General features: G+C 42.8%; 1 pseudogene; it reads left to right on the top strand.

Annotated features, from left to right (window-relative positions):
• Positions 1–3,077: 3,077 nt before the first annotated feature.
• LOC138439694 (baculoviral IAP repeat-containing protein 5 pseudogene) lies at positions 3,078–3,502 on the top strand (annotated as a pseudogene).
• The last annotated feature ends 13,306 nt before the right edge of the window (positions 3,503–16,808 follow it).

The raw sequence follows: 16,808 nt of genomic DNA, 5'->3' as shown, positions 1-16,808 counted from the left end.
AACTGATTCAAATGTATTCTTTTTAATGGCTGAGTAATACTCCATTGTGTATACGTACCACAGCTTTCTTATCCATTCGTCTGCTGATGGACATCTAGGTTGCTTCCATGTCCTGGCTATTATAAACAGTGCTGCGATGAACACTGGGGTACATGTGTCTCTTTCTATTCTGGTTTCCTCGGTGTGTATGCCCAGGAGTGGGATTGCTGGGTCATAAGGTAGTTCTATTTGCAATTTTTTAAGGAATCTCCACACTGTTCTCCATAGTGGCTGTACTAGTTTGCATTCCCACCACAGTGTAAGAGGGTTCCCTTTTCTCCACACCCTCTCCAGCATTTATTGCTTGTAGACTTTTGGATAGCAGCCATTCTGACTGGTCCAACAGCACAATTAAAACACAATTGCCTAAACTTTCAGAGGCTTTTCCTCTTCCATGGCCAAAAGTCCTTCCCTTGGTACTCTTCAACCTTAGGTCTACCCACTTTGGTCAGCACTGTCTCCTTTTGAAATAATTACTAGACAACCTATGCATCCAGATGAAGGTACTTATGAACCAGCACTTCTTAAATGTGATATTCTACATTACTGTCAAGGACGCATCAAAGCGCTTGACTAAAATGATGAATTAGTAACTGCTTCCTTCCATAGTGAGCTCCAGTGAGAACTAGACTTTAAGGACCCTGGAGATTTTGTCCATTGGAAAAGACATAAAATAAAGGACTCTTTACAACCATGTTGGAAAGGACCATATCAGGTATTGTTAGCAAATCCCTGTGCTGCAAAACTTCAAGGAGTAGGCTGTGGGATTCACATTTCTCACCTCAATGAGGCCTCCCCTCCTGAATGGACTGCAACTCCTATTTCTGACAGCCGACTTTGACTAAGAAAGACCCTACGAAGTCAGAACAAGAAGATAACAGCAGTGGTAGACAGCTAACCCGAGAGTTGAGGCCAGGTCTGTAATACTTATCTCACTAGCTCCAATCATCTCTGTCAAAATGTCTGTCTCCATCAAAACTGAAAGTTATTGTTCTATTTCTGGCTATGATTTTGTGCCAATGCTTAAGATGGAATGAAAACTCTTTAGCAAAACTATCACAAAGCTACTGGACACAGCTAACTGTTTGATTTGTCATCAAATTCCTCAGTCAATACAAGATCAATATAATCCCTTGGAATTCCCGTCACTGACTTCTCAGTATTCCTAATGTTGGAGAAGACTCTTGAGAGTCCCTTAGACTGCAAGGAGATCAAACCAGTCAATCTAAAAGGAAATCAGTCCTGAATATTCATTGGAAGGACTGATGCTAAAGCTGAAGCTCCAATACTTTGGCCACCTGATGCAAAGAACTGACTCATTGGAAAAGACCCTGATGCTGGGAAAGATTGAAGGCAGGAAAAGAAGGGGACGACAGAGGATGAGATCATTGGATGGCATCATCAACTCAATGGACATGAGTTTGAGCAAGCTCCAGGAGTCGGTGACAGACAGGGAAGCCTGGCATGCTGCAGTCCAAGAGGTCGCAAAGAGTCAGACACAACTGAGTGACTGAACTGAACTGAATGTTACCACTTACTCAGATCAATCTCCCTCTGGCCTAACCTTTCAGGTTCAAGTTTCCAGCACATTAATATGTCCATCCCTTTTCTGAATTATATTCAATTCTTAGAGACCAGACACAACTTACCCTAGGAACCTTTGCTCTGTCCCTTAGTTGGTTAATAGACGTATTAAATTAAAAAAAAAAAAAAACCATAAGTCACTGATGCCAGCAACCTCCGCCATGTCAGATATCATACAGACAGCTTTTGGAAAGCCTGCAAGACAGAGATCTGTGGTCTGATATTATGTTAACACATAACGTTTGTGCTATTGCTCACACTACTTGTTGCACTCTTGTCAGCAGCTCTAAAGAGGTTGACAGATGCCTGGGAAAATTTTTCCAAAGTGCGAAATAGTTACAAGATGTAAGAAACACTGCCCTTTTAAATGACCTATTTAGTTGACTCCCCACAGGACTAGGCAACTTTTTCCTCTCTGCTTTACAGACAGTTGTTAGTTTCATAATATGCGTTATCATCCTTTTCCTGGCTATCAAATTACTCATGACATGTATCACTGCTTGCTTTAAGTCTACTGTCAAAAGCACATGTACAATGATTGTGCAAACTGAGATGACTGAACAAATGCATAATCTATAAAACCTTTCTCCATCGATATATTTATACGCTTATTTACTGCATTTAATTAATTTAGTATGATTATATATACACACAGACAAAGCCCCGCTCTTGGTCAGTTGGTAAAGAATCTGCCTGCAATGCAGGAGACCTGGGTTCAATTCCTGGGTCGGGAAGATCCCCTGCAGAAGGAAATGGCAACCCACTCCAGTATTCTTGTCTGGAGAGCCCCACGGACAGAGGAGGCTGGTGGGCCACAGTCCACAGGGTCACAAGAGTTTGACACAACTTAGCAATTAAACTAGCACCATACACATGTATAATGCTTAGTGAATTAAACTGAATTTTAACATGAATTTAAAATGAATTCAAACGAATTGAAACTGCTGATCAAATCTATAATTCTATACAAGATACTGGACGTGCGCAATGCACATATGAGATAAAATTGGCCGAAGTCCTCTTGGACACTCTAGGATTGACTATAAGCCCTTGCCAAGCACTCTACTAGCATAACCCTCTAAAAGGAAAGGAAGAAAGAATTCATTTTCAAGGTCCAGCACTGAGGGCATGATCCAGGGCAGGTAAGGAACCATCCGGGCAACAAGGGACCAAATAGTTGATCACCTAATGCTTTCAATGCAAAGATTTATGATCAAAAGGAGGAAGATGAGGAGGAAAAATCATAAATCTTTTTCTATGGTAGGGCAATCAAATGAAGACGAAAAGAAAAAAGTAATGATATGGGCCCTTTGTGGTAGGCCTTTCCCAATGTGCAGTGTACATCTGCGATATATATTAACCAGACCTCCTCAAAACAGGAGGATGCCTCAACATGCCTCGCAGAGGCCGTCAACCACTGGATTTGAATCAAGGCATCACTTGGGGGCGGAGGGATGGGCACCCGGTGGTTGCCCCCTGCCTGGAAGCTCTACCTCAAGGACCACTGCATCTCCACGTTTAAGAACTGGCCCTTCTTAGAGGGCTGCGCCTGCATCTCGGAGCAGATGGCCGCGGCAGGCTTCATCCACTGTCCCGCTGAGAGCAAGCCTGACTTGGCTCAGTGTTTCTTCTGCTTCAAGGAGTTGGAAGGCTGGGAGCCAGATGACGACCCTATAGAAGAACATAAAAAGCATTCATCTGGTTGTGCTTTCCTCTCTGTCAAGAAGCAGTTTGAAGAATTAAGCCTCAGTGAATTTTGGAAACTGGATAAAGAGAATCAAGAACAAAATCGCAAAGGAAACCAACAATAAACAGAAAGAATTAAGAAACTGCAAAGAAAGACCGCTGTGAAACTGAGCAGCTGGCTGCCTTGGAGTGACACCTCCCTGTCACTGCCGCACAGCGACACAGACACATCGTTTCCAGAGCACACCCCTCAGCGTTACCAGTTTTTCTCTGGGGCTTCTTAACTGTGCCTTAGGAAAGGAGAACATCAACATTTTGAAATTCGAATATTTAAATTGTATTATTCCCTTTTTTTTCTTGAAGTTGGCGCCAGGGGCTACTTCTTTTGTATAGCAAGAGCTAAGTATAGTAACTGACTCTGTCTTTTATCTTTGGTAGTTTTCACTTTATTGCTTCCTGGACTCAGCAGGGTGAGGGGGGATGTCTGTTCACATGTGTAGAGTCCTTTTACAGCAATGTGTTTGGGCTTCACGAAGCTGGTAAATGGCTGTCCAGCTGAGATGCGGTGGGTGAATGCAATCACAGGTCCGTTATGACTGGACAAACAGGATTAAGAATGCCATTTTAAGAAAACAGGATTAAGAATGCCATATTAAGTTTCATTTGCATAATAATCTGCATTTATGGTGTGCACTTATCATGTTCCGGATGTCCTATATTATCTCACATTGACTTCTGCAGGTCCGGTGACCATCTCTTTTACCCCATCAGGTCTGTGGTGTCACAGCAGCTCCCTTCCTCCTAGACAGATTGTGTGACCTATCCCTGCCACGCCTCTGAAACTGTCCTGTGGGTTAGGGGTTCCTTGCCATCCCATCTTGTGATTTTCAGGTTCACAGGAATCACCATGGGATTCGACCCCAGGCTCTCCCTCTGGACTTGATCTGTGTCAGAGTCCTTTCGTATGTGTGGCTAGGTGAGGGGGCATGCAGAAGGACCGATGTCTTGAGAGTAGAGCTGTCCTCATGGCAAGGCTGCAACATTTTTCTACAATACAAAAGGAGAAGGTCTTTCATGCAGAAAAGGAATATGTCAGAGGCCTGATTCACTGCTTCTGGATAGCAGGGCAAACAGTCAGAGTGGATTCTTCCTGGGGAGTCCAGCTCGGGACCAGCTGTCATCCATTGGATGGGACACACAGGGGTGGGATGAAACATCTAAGGAACAAGTTCATGGTCTTAAGTATTTTTAATACTCTTCAGATACCTACTTCCCATTAATGATGTGAATTAGGCAACCGATAATTCTCCTGTCTTTTCAGTATGAATCTTCCAAAAGGAATAAATTAATTTTAAAAGTAGATTGCAAAACCTCTTTGGGGGAAACTTAAAAAAAAAAAGCGTGGCTTTTTTATGTTATTTTTAGTCTTGCAAGATCATAAATGCAATGATGTATGAGTTTCAGCCCCAGCACAGACTAAGCAAAGAATTGGAGCAGCTGTATAAAAGGTGTGTGGAATACCCACTCTGGCCCTGACCTCTGCCCTCTAACGGGATGCTTGCCTTGTGGGCTTGGTTGGGCCTGGCGCCTATTGAATTGGAGCTGCAGTTTCCTCACCAGTGATCCAGGGGTCTTAGAGACTGTGCTGCCTCAGCTGGCTTCTTTTTTATTATTATTATTGTGGCAACAGGATTTTCATGTAAAGAGGAATTGGGACAAAGCCCTCAGCCCCTCCTAAGATTCTGCAGTGTTGTTTTCTTATCTTGTTTGAATTATTATTTTGCATAACAGGATCAACTACAATTAAAAGTGAGCACAGCAAAAGAGACACAGATGTAAAGAACAGACTGTTGGACTCTGTGAGAGAAGGCGAGGGTGGGATGATTTGAGAAAATAGCACTGAAACATGTATATTATCATATGTGAAAGAGATCGCCAGTCCAGGTGCGATGCATGAGCAGTGTGCTCAGGGCTGGTGCCTGGGATGACCCTGAGGGATGGGATGGGGAGGGAGGTGGGAGGGAGGGTCAGGATGGGGGACACATGCACACCCGCGGCTGATCCATGTGAATGTATGGCAAAACCCACCACAATATTGTAAAGTAATTAGCCTCCAGTTAAAATTTTCTTAAGTGAGCACAAAGCCTTTCTTAGTCACTGGGGACACCAGTGTATACTTTAGGTGGATTTGGACACAAAGTAAGATACCAGGAAATACCTAGCAGAAACTCACGAAATTGCTGCACGGTTAGCCAGCCCTAGTGCGCAGGAGGACACACACTGGCTGCTCCTCTGCGAGAACAATGCAGTGGCCTGAATCCCTTCTAAATGACTTGGCTCAAATCTGTGGGGACTTGGTGGGCTGTGCAAGTGATCAGTCAGCCCTGACTGGCTGTGTCTCCATTGCTCCACATCTGTGCCATGTTCGCCACAGCATCGCCTCTGTCACAGCGGTCCCCTCCTCTCTTCCCTGAGGCCAGCTCACGCTGAGGCCTGATCTTCAGATTAGATAGATTTGATTTCACCCTCCTTCATGAAGTAAAGCTGCAGGGTGGATTGTTACTGTCTTACGGGAACCTCTGGGGGTCATCTTGGTAGTTGCTGAAGAATGAAGACTATTTCATTTCAAACAAACAAATTTAAAAAAAAATAGGAGGAGGAAATCAATCTTTGAGAAAAATTGGTCCCTTTCTTCAGATGCCAGCATTGTAATCCTAAAATTATCAATATTTCCTTTTCATCTCATATAGGGGTCACATTGAACAAAGGCTTATTCTGTATCAATACATATATAACTGGCTTAAAAAAAAAAACATTGATGAACTGTGTGCACAATTGTTAACCTATCAATATGACACACAAATTCTTTGTCTCAAAAATGTATAAAATTGCATCTCTAACTCCTGATTAATCAAACAGTTCTCAGAGCTTCTGAGAATGTTTCCTGGGTTATAACCCTCAGTTTGGCTCAAATAAAAATTCTCTTTTCTTTTTTCTTAGCTTGACTGTTATTTGATTTTTCATTGACACACTACACATTCATGTGTATAGATATGTCTAAGATATATTATTAGATTTTTAAAATCTAAGTTCAGAAAAATGATCAAACGATACAAAGTGGCAAAGAAAACCATAACCCAGTCAATAGATACGGAAACATGCTCAATCTCAGTAAAACTGGGTGTCTCTCATTATAACGACCATAAGATACCATTTCACCCTCATAAAACTGACAAAGTTACTTCTGATAATATCAAGTGTTGGCGAAAATATGGAACAGCAGGAACTCTTACACATTAGCAATAAACTATATGAAGCCATGTTGGGTTGACAATTAGAACAATCAGGAGCATCCATAGCCAACTAAACAAACAGAGATCAGGTTGATTATCAGCCAAAGTGGGTCTAGAATGAGCTCACTCAACGCCTTGGGGGACAGGATGGACGGCATGTTCACCCAACGGACAAACTCTCCATACAACAACAGTGCACATCCAACTGAATTGCTGGACAAAGGAAAAGATTCAAAAGCACTGGGCACAAACAACAAAGAATGCTATAAGCATCAGTGTTCAGTAGCTGAGTTCAGAATATAACAATGTGATTATCAGCAGTTCACATAAAACAAAAGTGGGAAACTTTTTGTTCATTATAAGATCAACTTGAATCAATGGTATGATGTGGCAACACTAGTCCCCCCGCGCCCCACCAAAAAGCATGCACTGCAGACTAAACTCTATTATTAGAAGTGTTCGGAACAGGGTGAGCTGATTAATCACTATCTGAAGTGCCAAGTTCAGATTTTGTTCCTACATTTAAAGAACAGTGAAAATAGTAACCCTGTTGATGATGTAGCAGGTATTTACTATGTTCCAGGGTCCACCTAGACTCAGGGTCTCTCACAAGGCTGCAGTCAACATGTTGACCAGGAGTACAGTCTTCTCAAGGCCCCAGTAGGAGAAAGGCTGTACTCACACAGCTGTCCTAAGTCTCAAAGTGAAGTGAAGTGAAGTGAAGTCACTCAGTCATGTCCAACTCTGTGACCCCATGGACTGTAGCCCACCAGGCTCCTCCGTCCATGGGATTCACAGGCAAGAATACTGGAGTGGGTTGCCATTTCCTTCTCCAGGGGATCTTCCCAACCCAGGGATCGAATCTGGGTCTCCCACATTGCAGGCAGATGCTTTAACCTCTGAGCTACCAGGGAAGCAAAGACCCACTTAAAAGCTAGCTCACGTGGCTGTTGGCAGGCCTCAGGTTCTTACTGGTTCTAGGATTGAAACGTCCATTTCTTGCCACCTGGGCCCCCCCACAGGGCCACCCGCAACACGGCAGCTAGAGTCACCCAGTCAGAGCACGCTGGGAAAAAAGCGAGTGAGCAGTTGCAAACAAGGCAGAAGTCAGCCCTTTCACGCCCTCGTCTGGGAAATGACATCCTGTCACTTTTGCCATATTCTCTTTGAAGCAAGTCTCTAGGTCCAACCTTACACTCAAGAGAAAGGGATTACAGAGGGCAAGAATACCAGGAGGCAAGAATCACTGGGAACCACTTAGAGACTACCGGGTACACCACCATTCGAGCCCCTGGAGTCAGCCACGCCTGAAGCCAGATCATTCCTCATCTTTTCAGTTATGAGAGCAAATATAACCTTCCTTTGCCAAAGTACATTTGAGTTGGGTTTCTGTCATGTCATGTGTGACCCATGGAGTCCTTCACTAATACATTAACACACACTCTGAAAGCAAACACCATCATCAATAAAACCAGAGTGGCAACGGTGAGGTCAACAGAACAAGCTTTTTCTGGAGCAGACGAATAAGCCAACCAGAATTCAACCAGAATTCTTAAATGTCCTGTATGATCCTGGATGATATTTTTGGATTTTTTTCTGCCTGGATTTATTCTAGCATTTCTGAGATTCTGCTCAGCTAATTTAGCAAACCGGTGTCAGTGTGAGAGCATGCCAAACTCGGAATTTTACTGCCAAAAATGACAGTGAATAGAATTAGACCATGAGGAGTGCAATTAGTTTGACATGCTATTAACACCCCAATGTGAACACAGAAGGAAAAGCTTGAAAAAAAGTAGAAAGTTAAAATAAAGTTTAGTTCAGTTAATGGCAATGATAAAATAAAATTACTACCTCAAATTGTTTTGTTTGCCATACCAACTGAATGAAAATAATAACATACAAATGATGTGAAATTTAATAAAGACTTGTATAATTTTAACATGAAGACAATCTATCATATTTCTCTGGGTAATCAACCATACTGAGACTTGAGAACGTTCCTCTACACCCATCCTTAAAAATGGATCCTATTTAGCACCCAATCATGGGAGATGATGTCACTCATCTCCCAGACAGTAACCAGGAGGAAAAAGAAAAAAAAAGCCAGATACATTGGTTTCCTTTAGAAAATATATCACCTGTATAGTATTGCCTAAAATACATTATTTTTTAAGAAAAACGTCAGTAACGATGTTTTCAATAGAACATTTTCACAGGCACAGTGGTGTTCCACTTCCCTCCAAGTCAGATGTCAAACCCAAATGGGCTTCAGAATCATCAGGGGGCTTGTTAAAACCTGGATGGCTGGGCCCTGACTCTAGAGTTTCTGATTGTGTTGGTCTGGATAAGGGCCTAGAATCTGCTTTTTTTTTTTTTTGGCCTACACCACATGGTTTGTGGATTTTAGTTCCCCAACCAGGGAACAAATCGAGGCCTTCAGCAGTGAGAGCACTGGAGTCCTAACTACTGGACTTCCCCGGAATTCCCTAGAATCTGCATTTCTAACAAGCTCTTGGGTGCTGTGGCTGCTGCTGCTTGGGAACCACACCCTGAGAACCACACTCCAATGGCAAAGGAACTCAGTCCTCTTGCAGGGACTCTCAAGCTCCTTGCTGGTTCTTGCAGCCTCTAGAACTCTGCCCTCTCTCTCGGGCATTGCTATTTTTCCACCCAACTCCTCTCTTCACATCTGCCATTTCTCCTAGCCTTCAAGACAGACAACCCATGCCGCTACCAGCTTCCTCCAAGAATTTCAGATTTCCCAGTTTCACTTCAAAAAGTGTGGGCTGTGAGTGGGTATCACCTCACCTCTTGCTTACAGAGTAACAAAACTGGAAGCTGAATACTGATAGAGCTCAAAACATTAGCCACGGAGTAGGATTCTAATCGATTTATTATACAGCCTAAGAGGACGTTATTACCGAAAAGATACTGCATTAATTCAATTAAGTTCCCAGGTTTTTTTTTTTAGTGTACCAAACAATTGTTTGGGAAAAGTGAATAAATTCAAACAAATGAGATTTCAGTGCCACTCAGGGACAATGATTTCTTAAATTAGATCTTTTTCTTCTTTGTTCAAACAATTTGTGTTTAGACAGAGTCTAGGCATGTATTCAGACTTCAAGGGGAAAATATATTCAAAACAGATGAAAGAATTTAGGAGTTGCACAACAAAGAAATGCCATCCAATTTTATATATGTCAGTCTAAGGAAATTTGAAGCTGTCACCGACTATAACCGAAAGAACAGAAAAAAACGTTTAAAGAAATTCTACGTTTCTTGGCCTTTATTCACCAAACTGCTAAAGCAAATTGTTTTCCAGAACCGCTCAGAACAGAAGATGCCAGAGAGTGGTTTCAAAGAGTTTCTAATGAAAATGAGCTGTATTTATTCTGACCTCCATGTGAAATGGAGTTGGTCTGTTGGGTTTTTTTGTTTTGTCTTTACTTTTCTCACATTTAAGACTTCTCCTTTCTGATGAAGAGTTAAATGGGATGACCGAGAGCCACTCTGATAGAAACTGCTGTATTTTCCACTCTGTATAAAGTACTTCACACATGGTTAAGCATTCCAACTTAATGGTATATAACTTCGGTCTCATCAGTAAACACTCATCTATTCATTCATTCAGACACATACTAGGTACCTGCTAGGTATGGGAGATACAAACCTAAATGATATATGGTCCCTGCCTTGAGCCCACAGTCTAAAGGTCTAAGCGGAAGATCTGGACTCAGGAGGCAGAGCACGCAGGTATCCGCCATCGTTTACGGGCGTCCCTGGTGGCTCAGTTGGTCAAGAATCTGCCTGCAGTGCAGGAGACCCAGGTTCAATCCAAGTGTTGGGAAGATCCTCTGGAGAAGGAATGGCTGCCCACTCCAGTATTTTTGCCTAGAGAATTCCATGGACAGAGGAGCCTGGCAGACTACAGTCCACGGGGTCACAGAGAGTCAAGACACGACTGAGCGACTAACACTTTCCATTTCATTTCATGCCATCACTCCAGGCTGTGTAGGCCAAGAAGCTGGAAAAGGCTGGAACCTGAAGGAAGGCCAACATTTAGGAAGACGGAGACAACAGGGCGGTGAGAGAGGGAATCAGAGCATGGTGAGGGGCAGGGGTTATGTCATGGAAGCCACAGGAGCTGTCTAGGAGGGAAAATGCAAAGCTGTGACCGTGCGCAGATGCTGTGTGAGGCCCAGTGAGAGACCTGAAAGCGCTGTTGGGGTTCCAGGTTTGCTGATGGCCTTGGTGGAGGTGGTATCAGGAGAGAGATGGGCGAAGCTCACTGCTGGGACTGAGGAGCAGGTGTAAACGAGGTAAAGGCGACGGGCAGGGAGAAATCCGTCCCATATAGAGGAGAGGGCATGCCTTTCTGGTGTGAGAAAGTATTCCTCTTTAATAGGGAGAGCAGGGGAGAATTTACCATGAATCAAACAAGTGCATCTTAAGCTTCAGGTCCCTCACCAGTATGGATCCGCCACCCCCACCAGGCCCTGGGAGGGACCCCCTAAGGTAGGCAGACCTGAGAGATACTACAGGTTTGGTTCCAGACCACCTCAATAAAATGAGTATCAAATAAAGCAAGTCACATGATTTTTTTTGATTTCCCAGTGCATATATGGGAGAAGGCAATGGCACCCCACTCCAGCACTCTTGCCTGGAAAATCCTATGGATGGAGGAGCCTGGTGGGCCACAGTCCATGGGGTCGCTAGGAGTCGGACACAACTGAGCAGCTTCACTTTCACTTTTCAGTTTCATGCATTGGAGAAGGAAATGGCTACCCACTCCAGTGCTCTTGCCTAGAGGATCCCAGGGATGGGGGAGCCTCATGGGCTGCAGTCTATGGGGTCGCACAGAGTCGGACACGACTGAAACAACTTAGCAGCAGCAGCAGCAGTACATATATATAAGTTGTTTACACTATAAGGTAGTCTATTAAACGTACAATAGCATTAAGTCTAAAGAAACAACACACATATCTTAATAAAAAATACTTTATTGAAAAATGCTAACCATTATCTGAGTCTTTAGTGAGTGGTAATCTTCTTGCTGGTAATTTTGTGGCTGGTCTTGCCTCAGTGTTGATGGCTCTGCACTCCTGACCCATTTACCTCCCAAGAGCCCCACCTCCAAATACCAAGACCATGATGATTAGATTTCAACATCTGAATCTGGGAGAAGGGCACACAAACATTAAATCCATAGCACCATCCTTCTGTTGTCTATCACAAAAGGATACTAAAAAATCTTTCATATGTGAAGATGTGCTGGAAGAGTGTGTGCATGCTAAGTCACTTCAGTCGTGTCCGACTCTGTGCGACCCCAGAGACGGCAGCCCACCAGGCTCCTCTGTCCATGGATTCTCCAAGCAAGAATACTGGAGTGGCTTGCCAGAATATGCAGTCACAGATAAAGAAAAGAAGTATTATAGAGAAACACTGGGCAGTTAATAATTACTATTTTGCTTAATTTTTGTGACATTCCTGGTATTTGTTAGCTTAATTATTTTTTAATTTTCTATGACTTCTTTCACATTCTAAATATACACCTTCATATCTAATTATTATGCCCACTTTTGCATTCTTTTCTTTAAAGTGCTTTCATGGGCACACACACACACGTGCACGCATGCGCACACACACAATTATATAAGCTTCAGACCTCACAAAACCTGGGTCTGCCCCATGGTGTTAGCCTTCAGGGGAGAGGCCTTGAGTGAAGGAAATGAAGGTTGAGTACCCAGCGTGCCCTGGGATCGACTCCTCACTCCCAAGTGGACAGAGAGAAGCTCACTGAAAGGTTCTGATCATCTAGAAGGGAAGCTGGCACTGAATATGTAGGTGGAGGCTGCATGCCCTTGGGCACAGCACACGGAAGCGAGCTTCCCAGAAGCACTGGTCACCAGGTTTCCAGTCCCTCCAAAACCCAGGGCCAGGGGAAGCTATAACCAAGCAGGACGCTATGGGGCCATCCTCTGCTGCAGCTCCTCTCTGAAATACCCAGAAAACAGTATTTGATGCACATTTCCTGAGTTGTTTTGCAGAAGTGAAAATGCCCCTCCAAATGAAAGATGTTAACTGCTTGACCTCAGACACAGCCCCAAGGCCTCCGGGAGCCTAAGGACCGACCCCTGTGATACCATCCTGTTCACTCACCATCACCCAACCAGAGAATTGTGCACAAGCTAATCACATATCCTGTGACCACCCCATCTGACTTGTAAAAATACTTTGCCAAAACCCTTCGGGGAGTTCAAGACTTCCTAGGGCATAAGCCAACCGTTGCTTTCCATGATCCTACAATAAACCTTTCTCTGTTCCAAACTCTGACATTTCAGTTTGCATGGCCTCACTGTGCACTGGATACACACAATTGTGCTAACCAAGCCGGCCGGGGTCAGTAGATCCTGTAAGAAGTGAACAGCTGTTGCCTGTACAGCGGGTGAGTAGTATTTTGAATATTTTCCCTGGAAGCCAAAGGACCTAGGGTTAGAGAGAAAGAGAAACCTGGCGTGGTGGAGGCACTGCTCCCATGGACTTAGGGATTTAGCTACATTCTCATCAGTTCCCTTTGCTGCAAGAGTGTAAGCTCCTTTAGGTCAGCAACCTTGGCCATCAGTGTCACATCTGCATAAAAACAGAAAATTATAAACTTAGGGGCCTTGATTCAACTTGATTAAGATTATAGTTGAAATCAGAGGCTACATATTTCAAAAATGGTTAAGGAACTTCAAGAAGATGAAGATACTATTATTATCACACATATTTGAGAATACAAGCCCAGAGTAAGTCCGGAAGACACCAAAAAACATAAATCTTAGCCAAGATGGAGTGAAGGCTCTTTGAAGCCAAATTATAAAATTGGGTTGTTTGCCACAAGCGTTCTTGTGAAATTCTATTGCAGCTTCAATGATTTCCTGTTACAGAACCCTTAACTTAGAGACTGTGACACTTGTTCAAATTTTTGCTGTAGAAAACTGAATTTACCTATTGTACATTTGTTATGGACAATTTGGTTTACCATAAATCTCGTCTTATTTATCCCATTATCTATAACTTATCTGATCTCATTACAATTAACCAAACTAGCACTATAAAAATGGTGTAGATTCACTTGGGCTTAGAAAGGACAACACAAACTTTTCCTCCCCATGTAAGTCACACAAGTTTGTGTGTGTGTGTGTGTGTTTATTTCGTTGTCAATAATAATGAAACAGTTGTTGGATACAGTGGAGGACATTTTCTTCCAGCTGGATCCTAGTATCTAGAAGAGTGTGCAGTACTCGTAAGCATTCAGTAAGTGCCTGTTGACTGACTTATTTGCTGACTTCTCATTAACACTGAGGAAAAGGATCTATTAGAAGAGGTATCAACTGGAAATCAAGACATTAGAGGAGGACTTTCCTTGGATTCTCTGAAGTAATTTTTATTAATTTACTTCAAATATTTCATTTAAATAACTGTACCTTCTTTAAATACATAATTTAATATCATGAAGGAAGCTGAATCCAGTCAGAGATGAAATGCAATCATGAAACACATCCTTTAAAACCCTTGTTTTAACAACTTCATCCAGCATACAGGCTGGATCATATACCTGCAGTAATTCAGGAGGCCACTAGACGGCAAAAAGGGGCCAGAGAGTTATTGAAAACTAAGGAGGAAGTGCAAATGGACCACAGCTTTGTCTAATTCAATGAAACTATGAGCCATGCCACGTAGGGCCACCCAAGATGTACGGGTCATGGTGGAGAGTTCTGACAAAACGTGGTCCACTGGAGAAGGAAATGGAAAACCACTTCAGTATTCTTGCCTTGAGAACCCCATGAATAGTATGAAAAGGCAAAAAAATAGGACACTGAAAGAGGAACTCCCCAGGTCAGTAGGTGCCCAATACACTACTGGAGATCAGTGGCAAAATAACTCCAGAAAGACTGAAGAGACAGAGCCAAAGCAAAAACAACACCCAGTTGTGCATATGACTGGTGATAGAAGTAAAGTCTAATGCTATGAAGAGCAACATTGCATAGGACCCTGGAATGTCAGGTCCAAGCATCAAGGCAAATTGAAAGTGGTCAAACAGGAGATGGCAAGAGTGAACGTCGGCATTTTAGGAATCAGGGAACTAAAATGGACTGGACTGGGTGAATTTAACTCAGATGACCATTATATCACAGTAATCCAAGTCTATACCCCAACCAGTAATGCTGAAGAAGCTGAACAGTTCTATGAAGACCTACAAGATCTTCTAGAACTAACACCCAAAAAGATATCCTTTTCATTACAGGGGACTGGAATGCAAAAGTAGGAAGTCAAGAAATACCTGGAGTAACAGGCAAATTTGGCCTTGGAGTACAGAATGAAGCAGGGCAAAGGCTAATAGAGTTTTACCAAGGGACACACTGGTCATAGCAAACACCCTCTTCCAACAACACAGGAGACGACTCTACACATGGATATCACCAGATGGTCAATACTGAAATCAGACTGATTATATTTTTTGCAGCCAAGATGGAGAAGCTCTCTATAGTCAGCAAAAACAAGACCAGAAGATGACTGTGGCTCAGATCATGAACTCCTTATTGCCAAATTCAGACTTAAATTGAAGAAAGTAGGGAAAACCACTAGACCATTCAGGTATGACCTAAATCAAATCCTTTATGATTATACAGTGCAAGTGACAAACAGATTCAAGGATTAGATCTGATAGCTACAATGCCTGAAGAACTAGGGACAGAGGTTCGTGACATTGTACAGGAGTCAGGGATCAAGGCCACCCCCCAAAAAAGAAATGCAAAAAGTCAAAATGGTTGTCTGAGGAGGCCTTACAAATAGCTGTGAAAAGAAGAGAAGAGAAAGGCAAAGGAGAAAAGGAAAGATATACCCATTTGAATGCAGAGTTCCAAAGAACAGCAAGGAGAGATAAGAAAGCCTTCCTCAGTGATCAATGCAAAGAAATAGAGAAAAACAATAGAATGGGAAAGACTAGAGATCTCCTCAAGGAAATTAGAGATACCAAGGGAACATTTCATGCAAAGATGGGCACAATAAAGGACAGAAATGGTATGGACCTAATAGAAGCAGAAGATATTAAGAACAAGTGGCAAGAATACATGAAAAAGATCTATACAAAAACAAGATCTTCATGACCCAGATAATCATGATGGTATGATTACTCACCTAGAGACAGACATCCTGGAGTGCGAAGTCAAGTGGGCCTTAGGACGCATCACTACGAACAAAGCTAGTGGAGGTGATGAAATTCCAGTTAAGCTATTTCAAATCCTAAAAGATGATGCTGTGAAAGTGCTGCACTCAATATGCCAGCAAATTGGAAAACTCAGCAATGGCCACAGGACTGGAAAAGGTCAGTTTTCATTCCAATCCCAAAGAACGGCAATGCCAAAGAATGCTCAAACTACCACACAATTGCATTCATCTCACACGCTAATAAAGTGATGCTCCATCCACTGGATCATGGAAAAAGCAAGAGAGTTCCAGAAAAACATCTATTTCTGCTTTATTGACTATGCCAAAGCCTTTGACTGTGTGAATCACAACAAACTGTGGAAAATTCTTAAAGAGATGGGAATACCAGACCACCTAACCTGCCTCTTGAGAAATCTGTATGCAGGTCAGGAAGCAACAGTTAGAACTGGACATGAAACAACAGACTGGTTCCAAACTGGGAAAGGAGTATGTCAAGGCTGTATATTGTCACTCTGTTTATTTAACTTATATGCAGAGTAAATCATGAGAAATGCTGGACTGGATGAAGCACAAGCTGGAATCAAGACTGCTGAGAGAAATATCAATCACCTCAGATATGCAGATGACACCACCCTTATGGCAGAAAGTGAAGAAGAACTAAAGAGCTTCTTGATGAAAGTTAAAGATGAGAGTGAAAAAGTTGGCTTAAAGCTCAGCATTCAGAAAATGAAGATCATGGCATCTGGTCCTATCACTTCATGGGAAATAGATGGGGAAACAGTGGAAACAGTGTCAGACTTTATTTGGGGGGACTCCAAAATCACTGCAGATGGTGATTGCAGTCATGAAATTAAAAGACACTTACTCCTTGGAAGGAAAGTTGTGACCAACCTAGACAGCATATTAAAAAGCAGAGGCGTTACTTTGCCAATAAAGGTCCATCTAGTCAAGGCAATGGTTTTTCCAATGGTCAGGTATGGATGTGAGAGTTGA

Source organism: Ovis canadensis, chromosome 4 (assembly GCF_042477335.2).
Source record: "Ovis canadensis isolate MfBH-ARS-UI-01 breed Bighorn chromosome 4, ARS-UI_OviCan_v2, whole genome shotgun sequence".
In the NCBI taxonomy this organism is placed as follows: Eukaryota; Metazoa; Chordata; class Mammalia; order Artiodactyla; family Bovidae; genus Ovis; species Ovis canadensis.
This window is presented reverse-complemented; position numbering and strand designations above follow the sequence as displayed.